Source organism: Neopsephotus bourkii, unplaced genomic scaffold, assembly GCF_033783945.1.
Source record: "Neopsephotus bourkii isolate Nb327-2 ecotype Australia unplaced genomic scaffold, CSIRO-AGI_Nbou_v1 NB_533, whole genome shotgun sequence".
In the NCBI taxonomy this organism is placed as follows: Eukaryota; Metazoa; Chordata; class Aves; order Psittaciformes; family Psittacidae; genus Neopsephotus; species Neopsephotus bourkii.
This window is the reverse complement of record NW_026901034.1, coordinates 1526055-1540229: the sequence shown is the minus strand read 5'-3', so window position 1 is coordinate 1540229 and position 14175 is coordinate 1526055. Positions and strand designations below refer to the sequence as shown.

At 53.7% G+C, this 14175-nt stretch overlaps 1 protein-coding gene across 6 annotated transcripts in view; it reads right to left on the bottom strand.

Moving 5' to 3' along the window:
* The window catches only part of CAPN15 (calpain 15), a 59612-nt gene extending 46655 nt beyond the window's left edge, over positions 1 to 12957 (bottom strand). For 2 of the 6 annotated variants that reach the window (XM_061350773.1, XM_061350776.1), the window contains exons 1-4: positions 12847 to 12942; positions 7096 to 7456; positions 6834 to 7004; positions 3819 to 3859 (exon numbers count right to left, since the gene is read on the bottom strand). The gene's annotated coding sequence lies outside the window, so the exon portion shown is untranslated. Of the gene's footprint in view, positions 1 to 3222; positions 3276 to 3818; positions 3860 to 6833; positions 7005 to 7095; positions 7457 to 12846 lie in introns of all 6 variants that reach the window. The other 4 variants (XM_061350772.1, XM_061350775.1, XM_061350774.1 and 1 more) reach the window with 3 other exon arrangements.
* Positions 12958 to 14175: the final 1218 nt, after the last annotated feature.

Here is a 14175-nt window from a genome sequence, read left to right as displayed (position 1 = left end):
TCAACTTTTCTGAGGATCCTGCTAAGATCAGCCCCAAGGTCTTCCTTTTGGCACGCAGCAGGAAGAGGAGACAGGTCCCTGCCTCTTGGTTTTCAGCCTCCCAGACTCAGGGACAGGACTTTGTCAAGTCAATAATTCCTCCACTATCCCAACCTTTAAATAAGCTCACCTCTGAGCTACTCCCTTACTCCAGGGAAGATGCAGGAGTGAACATGCAGCCACCCCACACAGTAGACAGCTCTTGTTTGAGGTGGTGGGCCAGCAGCTGGCTCAGGAAAAGGCACATCATGTACCTGGGGGAAAAGGATCCTTCAAAGCTGTGCCCAGAAGTCACACAGGAGGAGGCTGCAAGTACCTTCTCCTCCCTCTGCTGTGTGAACTCCCCTGCCTGGGGGCTGGTTAAGATGGGCTGGGATCCGGTATCACCGGCAACAGCAAAAGAGAAGCTCTCTATGCTCACTTACATGCAACCTCCTGCCTTCAGGGAGAAATAAGGGTTCTTGAAGAGCTTTGAATGTCCCATCCTCACACACAGCCCTAGGGACTGCAGAATGTGACTTGCACATCCTTAAGCACAAAGTAGTTCACTGAGGCAGATGAGCACAGCTGACATGGGGCATCAAGCTGGAGCAGACCACTTCATACATCATGAAGACCCTTGGCCCTCTACCAATCTTGCCACCACCAAGCAGAGCTCCCTACCTATCACTACAGAGGGGCATGTGTGAAAACAGGGTCCAGTGTAAGCAGGGAGCAGTGTACAAAGATGGGTAAAGTGCACAGCATGAGACATGTCAGCATACAAAGGCTTTAAAGCCCCAGAAGAGGCTTATAAGGTATGGGATAACTAAAGAAGGATTGCTTAGTGGAGTCCGGGAGGTGTGTCATGCCAACCAAGCAAGGAAAAGAAGCTCAAGCATTTGTGTGCACAGAAAATGACACAGCCAGCTCCCAGCTCCACACAGCAGGGCAGCCCAACCTGAGGATGTGCCAAACCAGGTACCAGCAGTTACCAAGCAGTGCACAACTCAGATTCACCAGGCTGCAATGACCCTGGTAACAGAAGCAACCCCAGGGGAAGAAGGATGAATAATCTCTCTTCTTCCACAAGGCAGGGGAAGAAAAGCAGTCAAGCAACAAGACATCCACCCCAGGCAGATGCAATTCAAGATGTTAAATACTGACTCAACAAGAGCTCTATGGCTCCGGTGCAGCAAGAGCTCCCATGATCACCTGCACGACCCCTGCTCAAAGCAGCCAAGCAGATGGGAATGCTCTGTGTTTTGCACAAAGCCGCTGTCTTGGTGACAAGAAACTGCTGCTTTCTCCCTGCCTTCACCTGCCAAGCCAGCACTACAAGGCAGCCCGAGCGCTGCAGTCTGGCAGGATATTAAGGAGTCAGCAAGTTCCAGTTCCTTTGCAAAGCTTCTGGCAGGGAGAGAAGGGAAGGTCTCCAAGGACAGACTTAGGTATAGGTATAACAGGAAGAATGGGCCAGTGTCGGAACACTCAGCTGGGATGTGGGAGGCTATTTTAGCCCTCATGCTCTACCACAAAGCTTCCTGTGTGCCTCAGGGCATAGTCCTGGCACTGGGAAAGTGTGCCTCACCTCCCAAGGCCAGAAATCTCCAGGTTCACAAGGCACTCGGATGATAGGCAGCGCTGGGAGGACAGGGAACATGGAGAGAAGGGTAAAACTTGCCCACTCTAACATTTGTTATGAGGCAGCAGGGCTGAGAGCAGAGGGGGCAGTCAGATGTTACGGACTTAGAGGAAACCTGGGGGACGGGAAGCTGCAAATGAGCTATTTTCCAAATCAGGTGAGAAACAAGCTTGGTGCATTGCTTGCAGAGGTATCAGCAGATGAAATGAGCTGCCTGGATTTCCAGATGGACTATTCATGAGGTAAGAAGATAATTTAACCCGAGTCCTAGACCAGCACCGAACAGGACCTCACACTTTATGCTATGCTTTAATGAAGTCCAGAAGAGCAGCACAGCTTTCCAGCCACAGACATCAACATGCAAAGGCAAGCTTGAGGATCTTTACCTTCCTTCAGCTGCCTTGAAACTGGTTCTGGCCCAACTTTAACACAGAAGAAACTCATACACAGCAGCTGAGTTGGTTTGAAAAGCAATGACCAGCACTGACTCTTCGTAAGTATGCAGGCAGAGCAAGATGTGCCCAAAGCCTGAAGCGAAAGATTCATAGGAAAAGTAGATTTATTGTAAAGCAACTTAGCCATAGAGCAACTGCCATCAAAGTCTGAAAAGTTTTCTCTTCTCCCTTACACAGGACACTGCAGACCAGTGACAGATTACCCAGTGAGCTACTGCAAATCTATCATAATCACTTTGAGAGAGGGGATTATAGAGATTTGAAAGGGCCATCAACATCTTAGTTACAAGCTACAAGGAGAAAGAGAAAAGCAGTAGACAAGAAGGTTTCTTCAAAATAAGAGTTAACTTCAAACACCATCTCCATTGACAACTGAAGAGCAGGAAGGTCCTTTTCTGAACAAGCATGTAAATGGCAACAAAGGCAGTGCTGAAGAAGGGTCTGAAAAAAAACCAATAAAACCCAACCAAACCTCTAAAACCCAAGCGCTCTACTAAGCCAATTAACATTGCTGCAACAAAGTGCAACAAGATTCCTGTATCTTCTGGTTTACCAGCTAATTGTGGCTGCCTTTGAGTACAGCGTTAACAAAAGCCTGTGTGGGCTGGCATGGTTTGTCTCATTAACAACATCGTGGTAATGCCACAGAAAGAAAGACAAGGGCAAACAAAACAAGCCAAGCCACAGCACCCAATCTGGGGAAGCTTCACCAGCAGATCTGATTTCCATATCTTTTCCTCCCTGTATTTAGAATCCCTGTAGCAGAGCTCTGTCAACCAACTCAGTCCACAGCCTGCCCCAGCTAGAAAATATGCCAGGCTGAAAAATCCCCTCAACATACGGCCTGCTGTGAGCAGTTTGTTATAAAAACAGGAAGCTTTTACTTGCCTGCTACCAATATGCTATAGAGTGAATGGAAAGGAGCAGAAGCAGGGATGCTTTGCCGGAAGAACACACACATGGGACTCTTGCCAGGAAAAATGCATCTTGAGTAACACATGTGCTCTTAGTTTCCTCTTTCTTTTTTCCCCCAAAAGGTTTAACTACACTCTGGGTTACCCAGCAGCAATAAAACATTTCTTTCCCCCCCCCTTTCTCACTTACAGCAGAGTGTTGATTGGTAAACAGCAGATCTTCCTGTCTGAGGCTGTGCCAGCCTGTGCAGAACAGAACTGTTGTTATTGCACATTCACAGCCAGAGATAAACATGAATAAGAGCCACGAGTAAGAGCCAGGCACTAGCTCTTCAATATACTTTTTTATCAGGTTCACCTTGATTCAACCGTTTCTGACAACATCTCTCCCTCCTGAAGGAGCAAGATGGCACAAGTAGCAAGGACAAACTTTAAAAAAGCAGCAGTAGGACAGAAAAGGCTCTTTTGTACTGTCTACCACGCATAAACTGCGCAGCTCAGAACTCCACCTGCATGTAAGACGCTCAAAAGCACAACATGGAAATAAAGGGGCCCAGCAAAACCAAACTCCCCAAAAGAAGCAATGGGAAAACAAAGTGGCTTTCAACACGCTTCTCAGGACAAATCTGCATCAAGAGCCATGACTGCTGCAGGACATAAAGGTTACAGAGGACCAGGAAAATTGCAAGTCATCTCTCATCTGCAAGATGACACTCTGCAATGGCACAGGTACAATAAACCAGCCCAGGAAAATGGGATACTGGAAGTCAGAGGAGGGTTTCTAACCTCTCAAAGAGCAGATCTCTGGACCAGCTGCTCCAGAAGCACTGCAGAAATAAAGCACAGAGTTAGTTCCTGACCTGCACAAGATGACGGTCTTCAGCAGTAGGAAACTGGACTTGATGACCCATCAAGTTCCTCCCAACCACCCGGCAAGCTGAACTCACGAGGGCCGTAGGTGCCCAGGCATAGCACAAACAAACACGAGGTCAGACCCAAAAGGACACCAGGGATTTTTATCTTCAGATCATGCTAAGCTGACAGATAAGCAGGTGAAGAGCTGGCTACTGCAGAAGGGAGAGGAACAAAGTTGCAGCAAGAAGCAGAGTTGCGGCCAGTGAAAACCCGTGGTACAGACTTGGAAAGCAAAGTCTCAGAGATGGCAAGAGGGGGAGATGTCCCTCAGCACACTGTCCCCACACACTCCAGCCACAGCTTTAATTCTAACACAGATTAGACAGGCGGTAAACCACATCCAAACCACATCCAGCTGCACCCCTTGCTACAGACAGCTCCCAGTCTTCACTGCATTATCCTGTCCAGAGTCACACAGGCCCTTCACACAAGGGCAGCAGTACCTGGTTGTCTCCTTCTGCCAATTTTACGCAATTTGGCCTTTCCTGGCTTTAATCAAGCACCACGTCCCAATTTCCAACCAGATGGCCTAGATTTAAACCACCATGTCTCTGGCTGTGCCTCAGGCAAGCTCAAAGGTAGGATGAGCCTGACAGACAGCAGTGGCTTTTGGCTTTTTCATCACAACCAACCAGGACATAAAAGCAGAAGAATCACTGAGAAGTGCACAAGAGGCTGCCACCTTCCCTGAGAGCACAGGGATCCGGGAGAGCACACAGTAGGTGGGACAGGCAGAGCAAAACCCAGGGTAGGCAAGATGACAGTTCCCCTTTTAGCACAGCTCAGCGCAGTAAACTAATGGAGAAGCATCACTTTACTGCTTACCCCTCTGCACCTCCAAATCATCCCTGTAACTGTCCTGGGCAACCCTGAAAAACACATGAATGCTTCTGCACCCTGATGTTCGTTATTTCTGTCAGGAGATGATACTATAATTGGAATACACAGATGCACAGACTGGTTTGGGCTGGAAGGGACCTTAACGCTCACCCAGTTCCAAGTCCCTGCCACAGGTAGGGACAACTTCCACTAGACCAGGTTGCTCCAAGCCCCATCCAACCTGGCCTTGAACACTGCCAGGGATGGGGCAGCCACAGCTTCTCTGGGCACCCTGTGCCAGCGCCTCAGCACCCTCACAGGGAAGAGCTTCTGCCTAAGAGCTCATCTCAGTCTCCTCTCTGTCAGGTTAAAGCCATTCCCCCTTGTCCTGTCCCTACAGGCCCTTGTCCAAAGCCCCTCTCCAGCTTTCTTGGAGCCCCTTTAGGCACTGGAGCTGCTCTAAGGTCTCCCCTTAAGGAACCTTCTCTTCTCCAGGCTGAACCAGCCCAGCTCTCTCAGCCCGGCTCCAGAGCAGAGCTGCTCCAGCCCTTGCAGCATCCCTGTGGCCTCCCCTAGCTGGTGTTAACACTTGATAAAACTAAAGTGATTTGGATGTGAGAGTGCCTGACACTATGATACTCCCCTTCCCTCACCAGAGCAGCTCCACTGGCTCACTGTCTCCACCACAAGCAGCTCCTCTTCAGCTACACCACTACAACTGGAACTGTAGGATGTGTTCAATTACACAATGCCTTAAGCAATATTTGCTCATGAGAGCACTTATTTGAACAAATGTAACGATCACATGAGGAAAATGCTGTACTTTAAGATGAGAAAGCTGAAGTGTAATACAGATGCCTTGAGTAAGAAGCTGCCTTTGCTATAGCAAAGCCAGCCTTACCGGCTGTCGACCATGGCAGAGCTGGCCTCTTAACCAAGAGCGGCTGGCAGCACCCTGAACCTCAGTTAACCCAAACAAGCAGATGGAGAGATCACATCACAGGAGTCCCTCTCAAATGCCTTGTGAGATGTGTCGTGCTGCCTCAGCCTCATGGGATGCTACAGACCCCAACCTTCCCTCCAGCAGGCTCTGCTTGCTAAAGCAACAGAGCAAGGGCTTTGCACACCTTCAGTAGCATTCATGAGACACTCCGAGGCTGCATCCAAAAGATCCAAGACCAGGAATGTTACTTCACCCCTCCCACAGCTGAGAACTAGCCATCGCGCAAGTCTCAGCCTACCCCTTCCTGGTGACGATCACCACTCAAAGACCACAGAGTGCTCATGGCCTGGCTTCTCTGACCCTGAACCAAAAGAGATTCCTGCAGACCTTTTGCAGCAGCTGGACACCAAAGTCACATCAAGACTCAGCTAGTCCATAAGCAGACCAGATCGGCCAACACACAGTACAGTGGTGTTCATTCCATTAATCCAAAACCCTGGCCTGGAAAAGGCCACATAAGCCTGGTTCATTTGAATGCATGGACACCACCATCAGAGGTTCTCCTTCAGTGGACACACAAGCGTAACCTGAAGGTACAGGCTCAGTCTGGCTTCCCACCACCTCATCTTGCCTCTGCAGAGCAGGCTCTGCACCACCGGCCCAAAGCAGCCCAATCATGTAAGGTACAACAAAGTCATCTCCATGTCCCAGTCCTGGGCTGGGAACTGCCACAGCACAGTGGTGACTGCAGGCAAAGCAAGGCAGAGGTTCTTAGATTAATCAATTTCCCTGACTTTGCACTGCTTCAAACACCCCCTGGGGCAGTCATGCAGTTTCCACATCTTAGGGCTGTGAGGTCCTGGAGGACCCCAGATTTTCTCTTCCACTCTTACAGTTTGTTTTTAACCGTAAGAAAACCAGGGGACACCAGAATCCCCACCCACATGAGCACATGGCCTTCACACACAGCGAGGAGAGGCAAACACTCAAAGGATTCAACACAAGGCAAACAGACAAGAACAAGGCATGCGAGACAAGAAGCGGGGTAACAATGCTTACAGGAGAAAAGTTCTTTTTCTTTTAAGCCTCTCCCAGCCCAGCACAGAGCCAGAAAAGCCTCTCACCCAGCAGGGTTTCTGCTCTGCAGGTCCAATGCCTGGCTGGTGTGAAGTCAGCCGGGTGTCCCTGGAATGGAGCGGCTGTTGTTGACACCGGCGGAGCGGCCAGGGTGGAGAAACATGCTAGATGGTCTCTAGCACACTGAGCCTGCTAGGAGGAGCAGCTGCTGCACCAGGCTGGGGGACAGAGAGGAAAGAGAGTCACATAAGAATAAATGGCTACTCAGACCCCGAGCTGCTCAGCATCACACCAGCACACAAAACCAACCTCGCATCTTCGGTCACTCGCTCAGTATTCAATTGAATGCAGCGCTCCGAAGTGTCCGTGCCTCCTGCAGCATCCTGGGCTGGAGCTCGGTCCCGCCAGGAGATAGGAACCCGTCTGCTTGTGGGTCAACTCCAATCCTCTACTCGTGGTTTCAGAACCTCTGGTGTTGACTTTTTAGTTCTGTTCCCACCACTGGCCTTACTCCCTGCTTAGCATCCTGGTAGAGCTGTCGCCATCCCAGGTAACGCAACACCTCTGGAGCACTGCAGGATCTCAACAAGGAGGATTCTGGACAGCAGCAGGACAGGATCTCCAAAGGGGTATGGATGTGAATGTAGGAATGACTGGAGGGGCACACTGCCTGAATGATTAAACATAGAAAGAGATGTTCATTACTCCACATGGCCTAGACATCATTAGCAGTTACATCCATTGGCAATTCCAAAGTACAAATTCATCTGATGATGCCAAACGTGCCCATTCCACCCCTGAAAAGCACGATGCTTGAATACTTGCCTCTGCAAACCTCACTCCCGAAGACATTTAGCCTTCCCCTTTCATATTCTCTGCTCCTGAAACAAGGTGTTTTAACAAAATTCATACCTTGTGAAAGTGCTGTCTCCTTTGGGACAGGCTTTCATCAGATGGAGGCAACAAGAACCCTTGTCCATAACCCTGTCTCACCAGCACAGTCTCATTTTCTGTTTTAGATTTGTGAGGTGGCAAAAAAAAGCAAATAAGGATTCAGCCATAACAGTGTGATCACTGAGCCTCTTTGGGAGCATGGCAGAAGCATGCAGCAGCAACAGATCTGGTTCTGCCTGACCCCCTCACCCTCTCTCCCACAGCCACTTGGTTAGATGCAGCATGGTGCCTCTGGAGTAGGCTACCGAGCTTTTCTCTTTCAGCACTCTGCAAAACTGAGGCTTCCAGGCAGTGAGGAAAAGACAACCTATCGTGAGCACCTGGACATGTGCTGATAATGGAAACAAAACAGCAAATGAAGAAACACAGAATCAGACTGGTTTGGGCTGGAAAGGACCTTAAAGCTCACCCAGTCCCAACCCCCTGCCATGCAGCGACACCTTCCAGTAGACCAGGTTGCTCCAAGCCCCGTCCAACCTGGCCTTGAGCACTGCCAGGGATGGGGCAGCCACAGCTTCTCTGGGCACCCTGTGCCAGCGCCTCAGCACCCTCACAGGGAAGAACTTCTTCCTTATAACCTGAACTTTCCCTGTTTCACTTTGAACCCATCACCCCTTGTCCTATTGCTACAGTCCCTTATCTTACAGCCCCTTCCTTCTCTGGCGTTCTTGTAGGCCCCTTCAGATCAATGGAGAAGGCTATGGTGCAGGTAAGAGACACCACACAGGGACCAGTAAAAAGTAAATCAGGGGCTGATTAAGGTTCTAAAGAACCATCTTGACACATCCAGCCCAAGGGTCTGCACAGCACTGGCTCCATCAGAACCTCCAAGCCTACAGCATCTACAAGGCACTCCTGGAAAGGCTGCTGAGAGCTACAGAGAGAGGCAAACACCAGAGAATGGAGAACCCACAAATGCCTACATGAGTCTGCGTGACACCACATCACTGCTCCTGCAGGAGAGTGTTTGCATACGCATGGGCTAGGAAGAGAAACTGCTTAACACCCAGCAGCTTAACATAAAGCCCGTGGCTGTGCTGCAATTCCAAGGACTGCCCCAGCCCTGCCTGCTGACATGAGTAGTGTGGGCAGGAGACTGACACGGATGAGCTGGAGAGCAAGACCTTGAGCACATCAGTGCAGAGGCCTCTCTGGAGAGCAGAGCTGCCGCAGAGGGAGGACACAGCCCAGCACACAGGGACCCTTGCACCATGTTCCCACTTCCACCGACCAGCACTAACACAGGAGAGGGAACTTGTTACCCAGACAGGCTGCCCGAGAGTTGGCTTCTCTGCAAACCTGTTTGTTACAGAAGGACCTTCTAGTGTCAGAAGAACACAACATAAGCTGGGAAGCTTGGGAACAAGAAGCCGAAGGGAAAGCTTTGGTGCCGCAGGAAGTGCCACACCAGAAACGCAGCTGGGTGATATGGCCAGAGGGGAAAGACAGCTTTTGGTAAGGTCTTGGTCTCCATTTCACCAAAGCAAAGGTGAACTGATACCCCTAATGCTTTGGTAAGAGCTCCAATCCCAGGCTGGGCTGAGACATCAGCCTGGCCTCCAGACACCAAGCACCCACCACCCTCCTCTGATGCTACTCAAGCCCCCAGTATTCAGCTCATGCCCTGGCTGGCTACAGAAGAGGCTTCACCGCAGGAACAGAAAAGCCATTTCTTGTTTGGTGAACACATATTAGAGTTTACACCACTGGCGCAGGGCAGAGGCATGCATATGTAGAGGAATAGAGATGGTTCTAATACTGCTTTTAACGTACAAGCCTAAAGACCTGCCTTCAGTTTTTACAAATCAAACTTGATCATCTCAAGCTGGCAAAAATAGCCCCATGTTCCCTCAAGTTATTTTCTTTTCAACTAGGCAGGGTACTGCACAATAGGAAATATCAGCAGTTATGTATTCAACCTCCAGAAACCCAAAGGGCCAATTCAAGCAACCCACGGCGGCTTTCCAATCCTCCCTGATCTATTTGCTGGAGTTGGAGTGAAAAGCATGCTGCCCCCAAGACATCCAGCAAACTCCACGTCCCACTAATTACAGCCATATAAATGTATTATCTTGGCTGTCAAACAGCGGCTGCCTGAGCAGGACGACACTCTGCAATGTAAATGTAGGAAAACAATTGCTCTTTCTGCTGGTGGCACACTGCTTTGGATCTGATTTCCTTTCCAGGGCTCCCCCTTCTCCATCTGCCCAGGCACCAAGGCAGCAGCAAAAGGAAATGGCACACAAAACCCCTCCTCACCTTTTAAGCCACTGAACACGAGGTGATGTTGGGAATAGCACTGGCATTTTGTATCAGCCAACCTGAAAGCTGCTAATGCAGGGGGAAGGGAACTGTGAAGGCAAGAGTTAAATGTGTCTCGTTTGCAGGCAACAACCCCTCTGCCTCCCCTAGCCTGCCTCAGCTGCCATTGCTAACTACAAGGCAAGCATCAGCATTCCAAATAGCAGGAATTCATTAGGAGACTGCTCCTCCCTGCCCTGCTCTGCGCCGGTGGCCTGGGAAAGGCTGTGTGCACACAGGGTCCAACAGCTGCCAGCAAGGCTGAGGCACAGGCAGGCAGATGCAGGAGGCTGCGGAGAGCCGGTAGGCAGCACGCTGCACTCCGGAGGTGGGATTATGATGGAAAATGAGGAGGAAGCCACTGACTCACCTGTGCCACCCGCACAAGCAGCCTTCCCCAGCCTGCACCAAACATGACCTTTCTCAGAGCCCCACGTTCCAGCAAATCAGCCCTTCACAAGATTCCTCCCAGCACTGCGTGCTAGCAGAGAGCAGCAGGACACAGACTGCCCAGGTCCCTCCTCGTGCCCTGCAGCCAGAGCCCTTCACTCCAGCCTCCCCCCCTGCTTCACCACAGACAAGACCACAGGGGGCCACGCAGATGCTGGGAGGACTGGAGCAGCTCTGCTCTAGAGACAGGCTGAGAAAGCTGGGCCGGACGAGCTTTAAGGTCCCTTCTGAGCCAACCAGTCTATGATTCTTATGGATTTCAATTACAATATCATCTTCATTTCCCTCTGCAAAGCTCTGGGATTCAAAGCACAGATAACGGGTGGAGAGCCCAGGAGAATGGTGGGGATGTCACTGCATCTCACAAGGGCACCAGGCCCCTCCACAGGGTCACCCAGTCCTCCGGCCACTGCAAGAGAGCCCCGAGCCTGGGCAGGATGCCCAATCTTTTTTACATGCAACTTTAGCAGGTTTGGGTTGGTTTTCAATATTTATGCCAACTTAGAAAACATTAAGCCTAGCTCACTCCTCAGGTTCCCTTATGCACCAAGTCATCAGGCTCAAGGAGGCTGCTTCCTTTCCTGCCAATGCAACATGGCTCAGCAAACACAGCAAGTCACATCACACCTTCAAAGGCCTCTCCAGTCCTCTCCAGTACTCCAACCCCACCCGGAGAAGGGAGCACTGCTGGGTCTTGCCTTCTGCCTCCAACTGCTAAAGCCTTGGACACAAACAGGAGCTGATGCAACTTTAAACGAGTTAATATCCCCACATACATAAAATCACAGCAATTTGAATCATGCCTCTCTGACACATTATGCCACGGCAGCCCGTTCCTCAGGCAGAGCTCAGCCCTGCTCTGGTTCATTCAGGGGCACCAGCCAGTCTGTTTGGCACTGGGGCTCAAGAAATGGCCTTGTAAAAGCCACCAGCAGTGTTGCAGGAGGCTAGCCTGTCACTCGGCCGCCCTCCCACCACAGGTCTGCTCCAGGTTAGGGAAGGTGGCAGCTTGCACAGCCCCGAAACATAAGTCCCTGTGACAGCATTAAAAGTACGGCAAGGTCTTGGTGTTCAGATCAACAGGGGCTAAGCCTGGGATCTGCAGCATGTCTCCACCAGCTGGGACCTGTATAGCTCATCTCCATCTCAATTCCCTTCAAATACATCTCCTGGTCTCTGTTACCCCCTGACTGACCCACAGCAGCAGACCACCATCCCTGCCCCAGTGCCCCTAGCCATGTGCAGTAAGCACTTCTCAGATAACCTTCTGTCCGACCATGAAAACCCACCCATCCGCATCCCAGGCCAAAGGCCTGTGGAGTGCAGCAGTTGAGATTCCAATCTGGAAAAAAGCTTGGAGGAAACAGTATGACATTTCAAACACAACGTGCACATTATTCCATCTTCCCCAGCAGTTCACCAGATGATCACCCCACAATGCTCGTCTCCTGTTGCTTGGGAGGGAAGGGATGTACCCCAGCAGCAGGCGCAGGAGGGGGGGGGGGGAAAGCTGCTCAGAAAATGGAGAAGCTGGCCAGCGCACAGAGCCTTTCCAGCCACCGTTACAGACCTCTGCATCCAGGATCCAGAGGCTGACATGCCTTACAACTGCAGCTGAGCTGACATGCAGTAAAATCCAGGAGTCTTGATGAGGCACCAGGGCCCAAACAGCCTTAGGATGATTCTGGGAGCCAAGCGTAAGAGCTGGCCAGCCGGGTCTGAAGGGCAAACTCCCCAGCGCTCCAGAAACTCTGCACAAAACGCCGCTTAGCCCGCAGCAGGCAGGTTTCTAAGCTGGAGGGTAGAGTGCAGACCTGAAAGACAGGGGCTCTGCTGTGCTCCGGCCCCGGCCCCGGCCCGCAGCAGCACCGAGCCAGTTCAAGCAATAGGGGAGGCTCCGCTGCCCGGAGGAGACCCGGAGGCTCGCTCTGGCTGTGCCGAGCCCGGCGCAGGGGAACTCTCGAACCTCCCCGGCCCCGCACGTCTGCCGCGCGGCTCGCAAATGCATTAAACCCGGCCGGGCGGAGGTACGAAGAGCTCCCCGCGGGTAGGGCACCAAGCAGCCGCAGAGCCCCGAGGCAGCGCTGCCAGCTCTCCGGCTTGCCCCAGCACCGAAACCCCCGACACCAGCCTTCAGACCCAGCCCCCGCCGCCCTCCCCCGGGCTTGGGCCCACCGGCAACAGGTAGTGTGGGGCGGCACCGGGGGGTGCCGGGGCCCACCCGGAGAGTCCGGCCGGGAGAGCGCCCACCCGGCAGCGCGGGCGGGAGTCGTGGCCCGCGGGACTGCAGTGGGAGGCCCCGGGCGGCCCGCTCCCGCCACCCCCGCGCTCCTGCCGCCCCCCGCCGCCGCTTACCTGGGGATGGAGGAGCCGCGCTGCTGCTCGCGTCCCTCCCCCGGCCCCACACTTTGCCCCGGGCAGAGCAACTTCCACCCCTTCCCTCCCGGCTGCTCCGCCGCCGCCTTCCTCCCGCTCCGCCGCCGGCCCGGCCTGTCCCTGAGCCCGCCCTTACGCCGCCGCCGTGGCGTATCGCCCCATCCCGGCCTCCGGGCGCTACGGCGTGAAAGCGGCGCAGAGGCCGTCGTGAATAGCGCAGGGGGGACTACAAGCCCCGAGGAGCGTCGCGCGGGGAAGCGGAAGGCGGGGGGCGAGCGGGGCCGGCAGGGGCCGAGTCGGGACCGGGGGAGCGGGGCTGAGCGACCCCTTCCCGGGGGGAGCCGGGGAGCGGCGGCAAGGCGCGGCCGGGAGCTGGGGCCCAGCGAGGACGGAGAACTACAGCTCCCAGCGTGCTTTGCGGCGGCGGGGGGTGTCACTGGGCCGGGGTCGGTGCCGAGGGCGGTGCTTCCCCGGTGCGCAGGCCCGAGCAGAGGCCCGCAGCTGGGGTGGGGGAGTAATGCGGGTAGGGGTGGGCGGCTTTGGGCGTCGTGAGGGAGCGTCAGCCCCCTGAGCCCCTGTGGTAAGGTACCCGCGTGAGGAGGCGGGTGAGCCGGGCTGGGGCGGCCCCGGCGCAGGGAGCAGAGCCTCGGGCTGCGCGGCCCTGCCCGGCGCACCCGGCTAATTACAGTAATGAGCTGGCTGCGCTTGGAGCGCGCTGGCGCTGGCACGGAGCTGTCTCAGCCCTCGGGCGCTGTGCAGCCGGGCTCGGGAACAGCAGCCGTGCAGCGGGGAGAGCACAACGGGGCCTGGGCGGCCCTCAAGAGCGCTGCCGCGCGAGCACAGCTCCCGGTGCTGCTGCTGCTGGCGTCCGTCGGCTGCAGATCACAGCCCCCGCTTCGGATTCACGGGCGTGAGCAGCTCCCGTGACCCGGTTCAGTGAGTGCTTGAGCCCAGAACTTCCCCATGTGCTGGGCTGCACCCCCAGAGCGTGAGCAGCACAAGAGGGAGGGGATTGTTCCCCTCTGCTGTGCTCTGGGGAGGATCCCCCCTGCAGTCCTGATCCAGCTCAGGGGCAACAACACAAGAGGGACGTGGAGTCGTGGAGAGAGTCCAGAGGAGGCCATGGAGATGCTGCAAGGGCTGGAGCAGCTCTGCTCTGGAGCCAGGCTGAGAGAGCTGGGCTGGTTCAGCCTGGAGAAGAGAAGGCTCCTTAAGGGGAGACCTTAGAGCAGCTCCAGTGCCTAAAGGGGCTACAGGAAACCTGGAGAGGGGCTTTGGGCAAGGGCCTGTAGGGACAGGACAAGGGGG